Source organism: Typopeltis vanoorti, chromosome 22 (genome assembly GCF_054136105.1).
Source record: "Typopeltis vanoorti isolate ZY-2024b chromosome 22, IOZ_Tvanoo_1.0, whole genome shotgun sequence".
NCBI classification, from domain to species: Eukaryota; Metazoa; Arthropoda; class Arachnida; order Uropygi; family Thelyphonidae; genus Typopeltis; species Typopeltis vanoorti.
Genome location: NC_143570.1, coordinates 57,206,156 through 57,224,411, shown reverse-complemented (window position 1 = coordinate 57,224,411; position 18,256 = coordinate 57,206,156). Strand labels below are relative to the sequence as shown.

General features: G+C 37.8%; 1 protein-coding gene across 6 annotated transcripts in view; it reads left to right on the top strand.

Annotated features, from left to right (window-relative positions):
- Positions 1–18,256, top strand: part of LOC150094432 (protein alan shepard-like) — a 725,446-nt gene that overhangs the window by 139,987 nt on the left and 567,203 nt on the right. The window lies entirely within an intron of this gene.

The following is an 18,256-nucleotide window of genomic DNA, read 5'->3' as shown; positions in this document are numbered from 1 at the left end:
ATGTCAGTTTTCATTTAATTTTTGTAAGAACCTTACACATAATTACTTGGTGTCATATTTCTTATATATTTATTCACTTATGGCATATGGAGTTATCTTGTATGCTTGTATATATTATCTCAGAATATGACTAAAGCCAGAATTCAGCAGGTGGGGAAGACATACATATGTTTAATATTGTGCAGCACTCAGCAGGTTGCATAATGATGAAAATACATAATACCAAAGCAAATTTGTCATACCTATTGTCTCAAGAAGTATTTAAAAAAATAATCAGTTTATGTAATTTATTAGTAATTGTAATCTATTTCACAGTAGTGCTTAGTAAGGTTTTCCAGTTACACATCATTTTAGGATTAAACCTGGAAGAAGATTTAGGACTACAGTCAGATCACATTGTACTGTGAACTCAGAGGACCAGGAAGACAATTTTAGACTTTTTTTTTTTTTTTTTTTTTTACTTGGTTATAAAATATTTTATTCTTGACAAGAAATAATTATATTCCTGTTTTAATCTTTATCCAAGTGTAAGCAAACAAAGTTTTTATGCAGAGTATCTTCACGACTAATCTGTTTTTATATAGAGGCTCTTGGCTTCACCTTAGTTGCTTTAGTATCTCATAATATCATAATACAAAGTACACTTCATTTCAGAAGTGTATATTGCTGTACATTATGGGAAGGGGACACTACCTGGATCAGTTTAACCTTCACTGAAGCCACAGCCAAGAAGATACTAAGGATGAATGAAAGCAGAAATCATATATTTTCCTTATATAAGTAGAATGGTATATCTGTATCACCATATTAAAATACATCAGATCAAAGAAAGATTGTAGAAACTTTTATACGATATAATATACTTGACAAGAAATTCTATTTTTGTTTTAATTCTTATTCAAGTGTGAGCAACCATAGTTTGCACATGAAGTATCTTCGTGACTAGTCCACTTTTATATAGAAGTTGTTGACTTTTACTAAGGCAGTTGATGTGATGTGATATCAACAGCCTATATATTCAAAATGTTGGTTGGATTGCGGAAAATGTTAACCATTCAGCTAGCCAGGTTGTCAGTATACCTCACTTCCTAAAAATAAACTAGCAATTTGAGCTTTAGCTGACCAAATTTGTTCAAACTCACTGGTTGGGTTTATGCCCAGTTAAACCCAGCCCTGCTGTGTTTATCATGTAACCATGGTTAATATTGAAAAGTTTACTGGATGCAGTAGCAGATAGAAGCAACACATAAGAAATATCATGTTGAAAGTACACTTTATAACCACAAATAATTATTATAATAAGACAGGTTTATTTATTCGTTAAAAGAAAAGAAAAAATAAAACACCAACTAGTTTTACTACATGACTTATTTTTAACGGTATTAACAACACCAAACAATTTTATCAAAAGATGTTTTATTAACTGCTTATATTTTGCTGAATTTCAAATCATCATCAGAGCACAACACAGCTTGTATATGCGACAGTGAGTAAGTGAAACAATACAATTGTAATGGACAAAATATCTCAAGTCCTATTTTGGTGTCCCCTAATGCTGTAAAAAAAAAAAAAAAAAAGAAAAAAACATTGCAACAAATTTTTGGCAAATTAATTCAATCATATTTGTTCAGGTTAGGAGAATTCTTCAAAGCCATCATAATCATCATCAACAACTATGGGTCCAATTCCCGTAGGTGTCTAATGCCATCTTGATGTGATTCTTCCATTGCATTCTATTTTGTGCAAGATGACTCAGTTTGTGTATAGAGTTTCTGCACCATTTGACAATGTCATCGCCCCATTCTTTGTTTAGTCTTCTTTTTTTGTTCTTTCCTTCAATCATCCCAAACAGCAGCATTTTTATTTTCCTCTCATCTTTCATTCTACATATATGACCAAAGAGACGTAGTTTCCTTTTGATTATTTTCTGGATCAGATTTTCTGTTGGTTGTATTCGTCTGTAGATTTCCTCATTGTTCACTTTCTAGATCCAGCTCATTCTCAAGATCTTTCTATAGCACTTCCTCAAATGCTGATATCCTCCTTTCAGATTCTCTCAGGAGTACCCAGTCCTCACATCCATGGAGCATGCTGCTGAAGATACAGGTTTCTACAATGCACAGTTTAGTTTGCATCTTTATAGCTCGTCTCTTCCATATTTTGTTCATGGCTATTAAAATAGTTGTTGCTCTGGCTATTCTAATTTTTATCTCTTTTTTTGGGGTCCAAGTCGTGTCATGTGGCATCCAAGATATGTGAAGTGTTCCACATTTTCCAGTTGAAATCTGTCTATGGTAACTCTTTTCAGTAACTCCTGTTGTCCAAATATCGTTGTTTTAGTTTTTTCAAAGTTGACATTTAATCCATATCTTTTTCCTTCTGTGTATAGTGTTTGCAATGTCTGTTCCAGCCTTGCTGCGTCTTCTTCAATCAGGACGATGTCATCTGCAAAACAGAGGTAGTTTATTCTCATGCCATTTATTGAAATGCCTCCACCTTCTTCTTTAATCTTATCTAGTGTTTTTCCCAGATGTGTGATGAAGATGATTAGTGATATTGGGTCCCCTTGTCTTGTGCCTTGACTAGTGGCAAACCAATCTCCAGTTGCACCTGCTATCCTGATTTTTGCTTGTGCTTGGCTGTTTATATCTTTTAGCAGGCAGATCAATTTATTGTCCACACCATAGGATTCCAAGACCGCCCATGTTATATTTTGGTCAATATTATCAAATACTTTTTGGCATTTCACGAATCAGCAGTATATCTTTTTGTTCTTTCTTCGAACTTTCTCTGCTATTAGTCTTAGTGCAAGTATTTGTTGCACTATACTTCGATCTTTTCGAAATCTGGCTTGCTCATCAGGAAGATGTGCCTCCATATGACCCTTCAGGTGTTCTATTAGTATTTTATTATTATTATTACAGGTATCTCCATGGAGTCGATAGACTCATTGCAGGAGACCCAAACTATCAAAACAATATCTATCATATCTGTTCTTGAATTCATTTACAGACGAAGAACTCACAACTGAGTCAGGCAGTGCATTTTACTCATTTACCACCCTCCAGTCGAAAAACCTCGTTCTCACACCCTTGTTAACCACACTTTTCCTTAATTTCCAGGTATGACCTCTTGTTCTTCCATCACTATCACACAGCTGAAACATTTCCCCTGCATCAATCTTATAAAAACCTTTTAGTAATTTAAATGTTTCTACCATATCCCTCTTCTCTGTCTATCAACCAACCGCTGCAATCCACAAGCTCTCAATCTATCAATGTAGGGAGCATTTTTTACATCACTCACCAACTTAGTCACTCTCCTCTGAACCCTTTCCACAACCTCCTCATCTCCAAGAAATCCAGGTGACCAGACCTGAGCACAGTAATCCAAGTGTGGAAGTATCAACGCTTTATAAAGGGGAATAACAACCTCTTTATCTCTGGATGTTAGTATGTTCCTCAATAACCGACACATCTTAGCAATGTGTCCCCTGAACTTCATCTCCCTATCTACCCTAAGTCCTTAGCCTCATCATTCTCTTGGAGTACCATTCCATCAATGTAGTACACAGCTGATAATCTTTTAATCCCAAAATGCATAACTTTACACTTTTCCACATTGAACTGACATCCATTACCTTTTGCCCATTTTACCAGCTTATTTAAATCATCCTGCAAACTCTCAACATCAGCTTGATTTTTTATTGTGCTACCCAACTTTACATCATCAGCAAACAACTGAATATCTCCCTTTAAGCCATTTCCTGTATCATTTATATACAAATTAAACAACAATGGCCCAAGCACAGAGCCCTGAGGCACACCACTGGTCACCTGCCTTGTCCTGGACTCCGCTCCTCCATACACCACCTTCTGGTATCTCTCCCTGAGCCATTCTCCTATCCATATCACCAGTTTAGTATTCATCCCCATCTGCTCCAATTTGCATAACAGTGTTCCATGGGGTATCCTGTCAAAAGCCTTAGCAAAATCCAGAAATACCACTGTGTAGCCATTTCCTTTGTCCAACTCAGATGTCATTCTATTATAAAAAGCTAATAAATTGCTAAGGCAGGATCGACCTTTAAAAAAAACCATGTTGGCCCCTATAGAGTATCATATCCTGATCCACCCATTTGTGAATTTTGTCTTTAACCAACTTTTCCAATACTTTTACCACCACTCCTGAGATGGTGATTGGTCTGTAATTAACTACTGCAGTTTTAGAGCGACCTTTATGCAAAGGAACTACTTTGCCTTCCTTTCACTCCCTAGTGACCATACCAGAGTTCAAATTTAAGTTGAATAACCAAGTAAGAGGCGTCGACAGTTCCTTTGCACATTCACGCAACACCCGAGCTGATATTCCATCTAAACCTACAGCACGTTCGCATTTAAATTTTGCAATATACTAAATACCTCTGATTTCTTAACTTCAATTCTCACATTAGTTATTTCTACAGGTAGAGAGATATTTTCACTTGGGTGATAGACTTTTGAAAAGTGATCATTCAGTAACTCGATTGTTACATCTGAATTGGTCACCTCAATTCCATCAGCACCCACTAAGGTTATCGTTCCGAAGTCATTCTTCCTTTTACTTGCCACGTAGCAGAAGAACTCTTTGGGATTACTCTTGATCTCCTTGGCTAAGGTCTTCTCATAATCTGATTTAGCTTTTCTTACTATGCTGGTAACCTTCTTAGCTTGAGCCTTGTACTGATCGCCTTTCTCCTTGTCAATTCTCCATAACATTTTCTTTTTTTGTAGATCAAGCTTGATACTACTACTGCTCATCCATCTATCGCCTACCTTGTTTGTCTTCTTGACCATGGGGAAACAATCTGATATTGCCTTCCTCAGATACCTGCTGATTTTATCCCATGCACTGCTAATATCTTTCCCCTGCAATATGTTTTGCCATGGGACTGCTGCAAGCTCATTCCGAAGCTTGTTATAATTGCCTAACCTGTAGTTCCATATATACCCCTTCTTCCACAAATTTTGCAACCTCTCAAGTCGATACCACATGGCCTGCTCTCACCAATTGGAGGTAACGAGGACACCTTACTTATGCATATATCCTCTGAACCAACGACCAGGTCCAACACTCTCACACCACGTGTCCCTTCAGTTATGTGCTGTTTCAAGTAATTATCTCGTAGAAGATGTATGAATTCCATTTTCTTTTTGCCACGTGATATTTCCTCCTTCCAATTGATATCACCATAATTAAAATCCTCCATAATAATCACTAACTGTGAACTCATTGCACTAATTTGCTGATTATTATTATTATTATTAAACAAGACCTCATGGAGTCAAAGACTCATCTAGGAGGTCCTTTTATCTCACACACATCTCATCATACCGGGTCTTAAACACATTCAAACTCCTTGCAGACACCACACTCTCAGGCAAGGCATTCCAATCATTCACAACTCTGCACGAAAAAAACCTGCCTCTCACTCCCCTACTCACACCCTCTTTATACAGTTTCCAGGGATGACCTCTGGTTCTCCCCTGATCTCCCACTATTCGCTGTAGAACTTCTCCACCATTGATCCTATAGCAACCCCTTACCAACTTGTAGGTCTCTATCATATCTCCCCTCTTCCTTCTCTCCACTAGTCTCTGCAAATTACATCTTTTCAATCTTTCCTCATACTCGACATTCCAGAGGTCAGAAACTACCTTAGTCAGTCGCCTTTGGACCCTTTCCAACATCTCCTCATCCTTCTGAAAACCAGGTGACCAAATCTGGGCACAATAGTCCATGTGTGGCCTAATCAAAGCCTTATACAATGGAACAAGAATCTCCCTACTTCTACACGTCAGTGTCCTCCTCATCATTCCCAGAAGTCTTTGTGTTGTCTTCACAATTTTGGCGATGTGACCCCTAAATTTTAGATCCTTATCCACTATCACTCCCAGATCTCTTATTTCCTCTACTTCCAACAATATATTCTTACCAAGCATAAATTCTGCATCCCATCTTTGTTTTCCAAATTTTAAAACCTTACATTTTGCAACATTGAACTCACACCCCCATTTGCTTGCCCAATCACTCAATTTATTCAAGTCTTCTTGCAAGGCCACAACATCTTCACTACTCTTTATGGTTCTTCCCAACTTTGCATCATCTGCAAACAACTGAATATCTCCATCCAAATCTTCGCCAATATCATTAATATACAAGTTAAATAGTAATGGCCCTAAAACAGATCCCTGAGGCACTCCACTAGTGACTTTCCTTTTCCTGGATATTGCACCCCCATACACAACTTGTTGATACCTATCAGATAGCCAGTCTCCAATCCAATGCACTAATCTAATATCCAACCCCATCTGCTCTAGTTTGACTGTCAACTTATCATGAGGCACTCTATCAAAAGCTTTTGCGAAATCCAAGTATATTACTGTGTATCCTTCTCCTCTGTCCAAGGAAGCAGTCACTTTATTGTAATAAGTAAGTAGATTACTAAAACACGACCTCCCTTTAGCAAATCCATGCTGTCCATCAAAGATTATACCATTGTTGTCAACCCAACTCTGGATTCTAGCTCTCACAAGCTTCTCCAACAACTTAACCACAACACCCGACACACAGATAGGCCTATAGTTTGATGCTTGAGTTCGATCACCTCCTTTATGAAGTGGCACAATCTTGCCCTCCTTCCACTCTTTAGGGACTTGACCAAGTGCAAGACTCGTATTAAAAAAATATGTCAAGGCAGGTGTCAACTCTCTGGCACATTCCTTCAGAATACGTGGTGATATATTATCAAGTCCCACAGCCTTATTTACATCTAGTTTACTCAACTCCCCAAACACCTCTTGCTCACTTACAGTCAGTCTCTCCTCCCCATCATCAACTGCTCTTAATCTCTCCATGAAGTCACATTCACAAGATTGAAAGATCTTTATGAACTGCTCATTAAGTATCTCCACCACACATTCTGCAACAGCTGTCTTTATACCATTTCCTCCAATCAATGTCATCCTTCCATAATCATTCTTTCTTTTGCTGGCTACATATCGAAAGAACTCCCTAGGATTCTTTTTAGCTTCATTAGCTAACTGCTGTTCATACCTCTCTTTAGCTACTCTCACCAACCAAGTCACTCTCCTTGCCTGGTCTTTGTAGAACTCATGAAATTGGTTACTTCCACTTCTCTTATGCTGCCTCCACAATGCCCTTTTTCTCTGTATTGCATGCTTAATCTCTTTATTCATCCATCTCACACCTAACTTATTTAACCTTCTCACCCGTGGTATACATTTAGACATTGCATCCACTAAATATTTTTTGAAAATCCCCCAAGCTGCATTGATCTCTTTTCCAGCTAACTCCTCATTCCATGCTACACCTGCAAGCTGTCTCCTGAGCTCTTCATAATCACCCCCCTTGTAGTTCCACATATACCCTTTTTTCACAGGGGTCCTTGCACTGCTGGCAACCACCCAAGTAATCACCTCATGGTCACTTTCACCAATTGGTGGATGATTTGATACCTCATTGATAATTACATCCTCCGATGAGATGACCAAATCCAAGACCCTTAATCCTCTTGTGCCCTCTGTTACATACTGTCTGAGGTAGTTATCCCTCAAAAACTCAAGAAACTCATTTTCTTTACTTCCAGTTGCTATCTCTTCATTCCAGTCTATATTGCCATAATTAAAATCACCCATAATGATCACCCTTTTCTTATTTGCTTGGCTTATTTGACTATACATTTCACTATCACCACCATCCACATTACCAGGTCTATAACAACATCCCACCAAGTATTTGATTCTATTCACCTCTATCTCACACCATACTGCCTCAAAACCACTGGCCCCATTTCCCCCTTGCATCTCTACCTTGTATGGACATAACTCTTTCTCTATCATCAATAGCACTCCCCCTCCCTTTTTACCCCTTCTATCCTCACGAAACACATCATACCTTTCCATCTCTATTCCTGTCAGGATGTCATCCTCATCTAACCATGTCTCACTTATTCCGACAATCTCTGGGTGCACAGACGCAATTAGTGCAACCATTTCATCCGCCTTGTTTCTTATACTTCTAGCATTGGTATACAAACACAACAACTCATTTCTGGATCTACAGCTAGTTCCACTGATACCACTCACTCGATGTGATCTCTCCATGCTGGACTGGGGCCATTTCCCTTTCTGCTTCTTCATTTTAGAACCCTTTGCAATTCCATCTGTTTCCTTTTGATCCTTGATCATCCCATTACTTTCCTGCCTACACATTCTCTCACCTCCTCTTGGAGCATCCACCTTTCTCACGCTGTGTATCCCTGTCCACCCTGAGCCTCCCCGTTTCCCTGCTCCTCTTGCACACCCATTCTCTCATTATCTATACTCATACCACTCACTTCCACATTCATTTCCACTCCTTCAATCTCTCCTGTCTTACTCTCCTGCTCTTCCACATCACTCCCCTCTTGATCTGATTCATTCTCTCTATTCACTTCTCTACCTTCCAGCAGCAGTCTCTCCAAGCGACTCACACCATAACCACTCAAATGCAGTCCATCGCTCCCATACAGCTCACTTCGTCCCTCAAACTCATTCCACACATTAACAAACTGTACTCCCATCTCCTCACACATTTCAGCCAGAATATCATTCATAATCCTTGCTCTCCGCCTCATTTCACCACAATCATACCTAGGCAACACACTGACCACCCTTCCTGTCACACTATTCTCCTTTATCTTTCCAAGCAGTCTCCTGACATTCATTTTGACATGCTCTTTGTTCTCTCTCAAATCATTTGTTCCAATTAATACAATTAACTCTTTTGCTCGTTCCCGCCTCATGTTCAATGCCTCAATCACTCTACTCATTTTACCGCCTGGAAAACATACCTTGTGCATTTTATCCTCTAGCACACCTTTAATAATGGAGTCGCCATACAACGCCACTCGCTCATCTTTTGTTAACTCTTTCATGCCATCATGATTTATTTTAATAGTTTTGACCTGCATTCTCTTAATTTCATTCTGCATCCATTTCATTTCTTGCTTCATCCAATCCAATTCACCTTCTGAACCTCGCGACACATTCACTCTATCATTAAATCTTTCTAACTTTCTAACTCTCGACCCTCTCTTCTCACTTTCCCTCTCATTCATCCTTCTTTGTTTCCGTACTTTCGGTCCAACATACGTCCAACTTTCACTGTCATTCTTCTCACTTTCACTCTCACATATCTTTCTTTGTTTCCGTACTTTCGGACTAACATGCGTCCAACTTTCGCTATCATTCTTTTCACTTTTACTGTCATTCATCTTTCTTTGGTTTAGTACTTTCGTTCCAACATGCGTCCAACTTTCGCCATCAGTCATTCTTTTTTCGCTATCATTCATTCTTTCGATTTTTTTTTACTTGCGGTTTCTGCACCACGCCATTTCTACTTTCATTCGTTCTCTCAATTTCGTTTCTTTCCGCCTCACTTTCGTCCCTTTTAACATCCGTTACGGTTGTCAAATCGCTCTTTTTCTTTTTTCCTGATTTTTTAACATTTTTTCGCCTGTCTTTCTCGCCATTCTCTTTCAAACGTGCACTCACGACACAATCGGTACTAGCACTTTCTGTCATCAACTTCATATTCGCATTCATCAATTCCTCGTTCAGGTCACATTTCGCACACACCCTTCTTCCATCCGCACTAAACATCCACAAATCATTTATGTAATCGAAGGAATACATATAACAGACCTCACACTTAACGAACCTACTGAAATCCAAATTAAAATCATGGAATGACAATGCAGCCGCCATTTTTTTTTTCTCTGCAGGTTACTAGGTCTAATATTAACGTTTTCGTATTTAGTTTAAGCAAGAAAAAAAAAACCACACTAATACTATCGGTAGCGTACAACGTTTACAGCCGCTCTTACTTAAACAATTACGCATATATACTTAATTATTCCTAGTAAAACTTATCTGAATCAGGAGCTCTTCAAAGCACGTTCCTATATCACCCTCTATACCCCCTGGCCTATAGCAGCAACCAACTGTTGCACGAATTCAATATCACCCTCTATACCCCCTGGCCTATAGCAGCAACCAACTGTATATTTGGTTGCATTTGTCACTATTTCACACCAACTACCTCAAATGTACTATCATTCACATGTCTGTCATTTTGATATACTACTTTCTTTGGCTGCAACTCATCAGCTATCATCAACAGTACCCCCCCCCCCCCGTTCTATCTTCTCTATTCTCCCTGAAAATACTGTACCCATCACATTCAATTCCAGTGACCACATCTTCTGCTGGCAGCCAAGTTTCACTAATGCCTACAACTTTTGGTGAGATTTCACTGACTAATGCGAAAAATTCTTCCCTCTTATTTCGAATGCTTCTTGCATTTGTATACAAAAATGGCAGATTCCCTTTAGTTCTTGTACCAGCTTTAGAACTAATATACATATCACTTTCAGTAGTCCCATGCCGATTTTTATACCCTCTGTTCTGCACTTTATTCTGTGAATAGGGATCAACAATTATACAATCACTGCTTAAGTTTCTCCCTCTTACACTCACCCTTTTCAATTTTAGTTTCCCTGCCCAATTACTTCAACTTGTTCAGAAAACAGTAACTTCTTCAATTGCTTATGACCTTCCATGTTCAGATGCAACCCATCTCTTGCATACAGCTGTATTTTTCCTTCAAACACACTCCAGACATCAACAAATTCCAGACCTCTTTTTTTGCACATTCTTGCAATCATATCATTCATTATCATTGCTTGTCTACTTAACTCATAATTGTCAAAATGAGGTAGTACACACACACTCTATCCTCCCATTGACACTTTTCTTCTTCACGATATCCAACAATGTTATTAAATCTTTTGCTACCTGATTAATACTACCACTCAGGTCATTTGTACCCACCATAACTATCATCTTTTCTGCATCATGCCTTCTCTTTATTGCTAAAGCCGCTCTCTCTATTGTTCCACCAGCCAAGCACTCCTCAAGCATACTCTCCATACCCTGAATCACAGAATCACCATATATTTTACTATTCATAACTTCATTCAAGTCCAAACAAGAGTCACTCATGGCCTCATTTTCTACGCTATTCAGCATGACTCTCCCAGTTTCATTATCGTTCTTTTACTTACTCCCTCACTCTCACGACATCTCATTTCTTCTAGACCTGTTGTGTGCTTTTGTTCTTGACTCCCAATCACGCCCATATTATTTATTTCTTCTTCAATCACCAAAGACTCTCCCATACTTAATCCTGTTCTAGTTACTTCAGCTAGAGTAATCTCCATAGTCCTAATTTCTCTATTCAATCCATTTAACTCGGTTTTAATTTCCAGAACCTTCCCTTACTGAGCATTTCCAATTCCTCTTGCAAAAGACGAAGGTCACTTTTCATTTTCCCGAACTCCTGCTGAAGTTCATCTGCTACGGTCTCGACGTCTGCTTCCATGCCTAATTGCTCCAGCTTATCCCGACACTTCTCACATACATCGACGTTTTCATTCTTCTTATTTAGCCAAACAGTCCACAGATCTTTCACATTCCTCAGCGCATACATATAACAGTTTCCGCAATGCATCCACTGTGAAAAAATCCAACGCGGAGCCAGTCTTTCGTAGAGAAGTTCTGCGACCCACTGACGTAAGTTTCTTGTTGGGACGCCATCTTTAGTCGCTGAAGTAGTGAAAAAAACAGCAGCAAAAACACAATATATACAACAGAATTCCAAACAATAAAACCACTGAAGAACACTTGTATCCAACCAAAGCACAATTTGAGACAAAAAGGCACACTATACTTTAATTTAAAAACACGTTTTCCAGCACAACTTAACACGACCGCCACATTCACCAACAACACTAGTGCCACAATCCTCATCAGCACTTTGCCAAGATGACTCATTAATACGATAGTTCTGTAATTGGTGCATTCTAAAGCACTGACTTTCTTATGAAGAACAACCAAGACTAATTTTTTCACTCTTCGGGGGCATATCCTGATCTCCATATTTCATTACATAGCTTATGCATTTCTTTTACAACTGATTCTCCCCCATATTTTAGCATCTCTCCTATTATGTTGTCATCTCCAGGACTCTTATTGTTCTTGAGACGTTTTCAAAGATCTCTGCTGGTGGATAGATTGCTTTTTGTTCTTTGATTACTTCTTTTGCAGTATTATTTAGTTGATTTTTATATAGTTCGCTGCAATATCTTGTCCATCTGTGTATGGTTTCAGTCTTGTCCATCAATACTTTACCATCTTCATCTTTGACTGCTACTAATCTTGTTTGCCACTTCCTATTGACATTTCTTATAAGTTTGTAGACCTCTCTAGTTTTGTGTTCTCCATAGTACTGTTCAATGTCTTTGCACTGGTCCTTCAACCATTTGGCTTTATCAGATCTTGCTGCTTTCCATACTTCATTGCATTTTTGATGGTATTACTCATCTGCTGCCTCTGAATTATCTCTTTTAAGTTTCAGTTCTCTTTTCTCTTGTACGAATTTTAGGGTTTCCTGAGTTATCCATTTCTTGTTGATCATGACTGACTCAAAAAATAATCTTTCAGATCTGTAACAACTTCTAAATAGCACATGCGTTTTCTTCCATCTAATCCTGTGTGAAGGGATGTCCAAAGTGTGGTCTACCAGTCCTGACTTGCCATGGTAATAGTAGCGAATGTATTTTTTTTGTTCTTCCAGGCAGATGTTAACTGATCTTCCTGTTTGTCCATAGTAGGCGAAGTCACAGGGAACTTCATACACTCCAGGGTGTGCTAGAAGAATGAAGTTTATCTTTAGGCGAGTGGATCAGAGTTGCTAGTTAACATGAGGTTTGAAAGTGGTGCAAAGGCCATGTTTCATCAGTACTTTGGCTATCTTTTCTGATGTACCTCTGACATAGGGAATAGAAATGGTAATGTTGTGTTCCTGTGTATTAGGGAGAGGGATAATGGGGCTATGTAGTATTTTATCGGGTTTTGTAGGAATTGTAGCCATTGGCCAAGAACTTATGGTGCAACTATTTGAGTTCTGTGGACAGAGCTGTATTGTTAGAACAAATGGCTCTGGCTCTGTGTGTAAGTGTTTTTAAAATGCCATACTGTTGGACTGGATGATGATGTGATTGTTTATGTAGCTATCTTCCTGTGTGTGTGTGTGTGTGTGTGTGTGTGTGTGTGTGTGTGTGTGTGTGTGTGTGTGTGTGTGTGTGTGTGTGTGTGTGTGTGTTGGCTTCTGTAAATGGAAAAAGATAGTGATCCATCTGAAAGGTGGATTACTAATGTGTCAAGAAATGGTAAACAGTTATTAGATTCTTTTTCTACTGTGAAGTGGATTTTGGGGTGTTGGCTGTTTAGGTAGGTGACAAACGCATCCAAAGTGTCTTGGCCAAATGGCAAGCACATCATCTATATAGCGTAACCACACTAGTGGCTTGTATGTAGCTGTGGTAAGTACTTTGTTTTTAAAGTGTTCCATGTAAAAGTTTGCTAAAGGGGGGAACCAGTTGCAGCCATTATGTTTGAATTTTTAAGGATTTAATTTTTAACTAGTGTTTTGAAATGGTCTGAATTTTTTACAAAAGTAGAGGAGTTGCCAGTAAGGGAGGCAATCGTTGAGCCAGTTTATACATAGGACTATCTGTGCTATCGTCTATGAGACATAGGGGCATTTTGGTAATCCATAAATACAGTGGTTTAACATGAACTGGTTTTATTTTTTTGTTGATTTCGTTTGGCCAGGAAGTCACTTTTTTCAGTAATTTTTCAAACTTTTTTCCTTTGAGACATAGTGGGAGTCTTGATCTATAATTTGGTACGTCAAACAGTCACATAGAAGATCTTGCATTTTTTTGTTATAATCTTCGTGATCCATGATAACTGTTGCATTTCCCTTATCAGCTTTTGTAATAATAATATTTTTTATTCTTATACAACTTTTTTAAGGCAGTTATTTCATTTTGTGATATATTGCTTTTTGGTGATTTAGCCTCGTTTAGGATCTTACTATATCTAAACTAACTTTATTGACCACTGTCGTTGGAAAATCGTAGAGGCTCTGTTCTACCTTCGTCGTGATTTCTAATTTTGGAATTTGTTTGGGTGTGATGGCAAAGTTATGTCCTAAACTGATAGTGTTCTTGCTTCTTCTTTAGTGACTATTTCAGATGATAGGTTTACGACTACGCGGTCTCATCAAAGTAGGAGTTGGAACATAGTATGTTCATGCTATTGTAGGATTTCATATTTCTTCAGGTGTCTGCTTTTAACTTTTGTAAATTCTTTTTTTGCTGCAACTTTGGACTAAGGTTTATCTGTTCGCCTATGGATAAACTTCACCCTCTGGCACATCCTGGAGTGTATGAAGTTCCATGTGACTTCGCCTACTATGGACAAACAGAAAGATCAGTTAACATCAGCCTGGAAGAACATAAAAAATACATTTGGTACTATTACTATGGGAAGTCAGGAATGGCAGACCACGCTTCGGACATCCCTTTACACAGGATTAGATGGAAGAAAACAAATGTTCTATTTAGAATTCATTACAGATTTGAAAGATTACTTTTTGAGTCAGCTATGGCTTTGAAGAATTCTCCTAACCTGAACAAATATGGTTGCATTAATTTGCCAAAAATTTGGGAGACTGTTATGAGGTGGTATCAAAAAGTTTCGAGACTAGCTCTGTTTACGAGAAATTACTTTATCTACGTTTACACACTATCACCTTCAAAATAGTCCCCTTGCATATCAATACAGTGCTCCCAGTATTCTTGCCACTTCTGGAATGTGTCCTAGAAGTCTTCTTTTCGAAGCATGTCAAGCACCTTCAGCGATTCATGCTGGATCTCCGAAGTGGTGTCAAAACGGTGACCTTTGAGCTGGATCTTCATCTTCAGGAAAAGGGTGAAGTCTGCAGGAGCCAAATCTGGCGAGTAGGGTGGGGTGGGGTGGGTGCGGAAGTGAGATCATGTTGTTTCTGATGAGAAACTCACGTGAGAGGGGGAGCTCGGTGACAGGTGCATTGTGATCATGGAGCATCCAGTTTTTAGTGTGCCACAGATCAGGTCGCTTTCGCCGATTGTCCTCCCTCAGACACCTTAAAACCTGGCAGTAGAACTCGCTATTGATGGTCTGGCCCCTGAGGACGAATTCTCGATGCACAATGCCGCGAATGTTGAAAAACTTATTTCTAACCCAGCTCTCTAATCCATAAGTTAAAATTGGCTTGAACACTGTGTTGTATACATTTACTTTATAAATTTATTCAGTTTGCTTCCTACCATACCAGCTTTGTTGATTTTGTTATCTATTTTCATATTTATTTTACCATCTTCACTAAAAAGCATGCCTAAGAAATGTTTTACTCATTCTATAAGTTCTCCTTTACAATGCAGTTCATATTTTTGATGCTTCTACCTATTTTCATTGTCTTTGTTTTGTTATTGCTGACCTTCATACCATGTCTATTACAACAGTTATTCAATTTAGTATTCCAATTAGTATTGGAATCTTGCAGACTTGTACTGGATTTATTTAGAAGTATAACATTATCTTCATAAAGTATAGGGCTGAGATTAACATTTCCAATTTTGATATCAGATTTAATACCACTTTCCTTCACAATGTGATCCATGTAGATAATGAATAACAGAGGGGATAATGTACATCCTTGTCTCACACCAGATTTAACATTAAACCATCTTCCTGTACTTCCTTCAGTTTTAAATGCTGACTTACAACTCAAATAAAGGCTAAGTTTTGCTTGATATAATGTCCCATTCACACCATACAACTGCAGTGTTTTGAATATCATTTCTCTTGGCACTTTGTCATATACCTTTTCCAGATCTACAAAACTTAAATACAGATCTTTATTATATTCCCATGATTTCTCAACTATTTGTCATAACATGAAAATCTGATCCTGACAGCCTCTATTTGGCCTGAATCCAGCTTGTTTTTTGCCAAGCTTCCCTTCCACAATCCTTCTCAATCGTTTCTCAAGTATACTTGCATAAATCTTAACAGGATTACTCAGTAGGGAAATACCTCTGTAATTCTCACATTCAGTTTTATTTCCCTTTTTGTATATGGGTACTATGAGAGCTTGACTCCAATCATCTGGAATTCATCCCTCTCTTCAGGCCTTATGAACTAAGTAGTGCAGACGCTGTAAGACTTATATACCTCTATACTTGAGCATTTCAGGCTTTTGATGGCGTTTTCTACTTCAAGTATGGGTATGTATTCCTGATTGCATGTCTGTTGAGTGTTTTTTACCACTGTGTTGTCATAACTGCTTGTTTGATTTAGCAGTTTTTTCAAAGTAATTACTTCATACATCAAGGATATCTTTTTCTCCATTTTCATGTCACCTTTATCATCTCTGTTTCCTTTTACAGCACTCTTTCCTCCACTTCTGAGCTTTTTCAACAATCTCTAGGATATCTTCCCTCCTTCTTGATATTTATTTTCTATGTTCTTACCGAAGTCTTTCCATAACTTTTCTTTAGCTAGTTTTATAGTGTTTAGCTTTCTCACATTTGTCTCTGCATTCTCTAAGAGCACAAGCTGACTTATTTGCCAGGAACTTTTGATATGCTTTAATTTTTTCCTTCACTGCCTCTTTAAGTTCCTGTGTTTACTATGGAGTTCTGATTTTTCTATCCTTGCAGACAGCCTCACCACATGACTCTGGCTGAATCAATCAGGGTTTTCTTCAAGACTTGCCACCGAATCTCCAAGGTTTGGTTCCTGTTCTCAAACTCTTTCATTTTTTCTCTTCAATAATCTTTGTGTATTTTAGTCTACAGTTCACATCTGAGAGCTGCTCAACTTTTATTTGCTTTAAAACTTTCTTACATGTTATTCTTTTCAACATCAAATTCAATTTTATTCTGCTCAAGACTAAATAGTGATCACTTCCAATTTCAAATTCTCTGTACACTCGGGTGTCCTGCACCATGGAGAAAACATCATTATCAACAATAACATAGTTAATGAGACTTCCTTATTCCTTGCCTTTTCTCTCCATGCGAATTTGTGCACATTTTTATGTTGGAACATGGTATTAGTAATAACCAGTCCATGTCCTGAGCAGAAATACAACAGGTATTTGTGATTATTATTAGCTTTGCACTTTTCTCCAAATTTTCTCCAAAATATTTTTGTATGTCTGACAATCATTTCCTACTCTGCTATTGAGATCCTCAACAAGGACCAACTTTTCTTTTTTTTTTTTCATTGTGTCTGGTATTTTCTCTAAAGTCTCAAAAAATTCCACCACTTTTGCCTTAGTAGAACCTTTGGGACCATAGGCAGATATAAAGTCTCATTGTCCAGTTCCTCATTCTGATATTTGTCCACATCACTCTACTTGAGACTGCCTGCCATTCAAGAAGATTAGCCTCGTATTTAGTGTTGAATACTATGACTATTCCTTCTTTTCCTTGATTGTCATTGCCTGAATATAACATTTTGTATTTATTGCTCAGAAGGATCTCACCAGTTTTTGTCTTTTTTGTTTGTCACCCCTATTATGTCGATCTGTTACTTATTCAATTTCTCGGCTGGCTTCATTTCTTTGCCATTCAGGTTTCTTATGTTGATAGTACTTATTTTGAGTTGGGATTTGTTCTGCTACCTGACGTTTTGCTGTTCACTCTGGTTCTCTGGCAAAAAGACATCACAGAATAAAATAAAACACTATACAGGGGAAAACAAAATGTAAATCCAAGAAGAAAATATAAGATAGCTATACCAGAAGAGATTATTAAATAAATTGGAAACAATAAAAGATAATAACAAATAAATGATAGAATTAAAATTGGTAGTTTTTTTAAACAATATCATATTGCATAAAGCAAGAAATGAAGCATTAAGAGTAAAAACAATTAGTTTGATAACTAGTTAAAAATGGACATCGTGGTATAAAGAAGAGGTAAAAGCTTAGCAAAAGAAAAGAAACTGTTTGATTTCTTGATATCTACAAGATATTAAGAAATCAAAGATCTCCATGTATGAAGAATATAAAACTATACAAAATAAATTAAATAGTGAGGTAAGGAAGATTTAACAGGAATACTGGAATAACTACTCTAAAGAATTAAAATATGATTTTTTATGGTAATCAAAGAATGTGAAGAATAATACAAACTGAAAAGAAAGAACGAAATGAAAGTATAAAACTAACAAATATTGGATTGGATAAGTGGAAA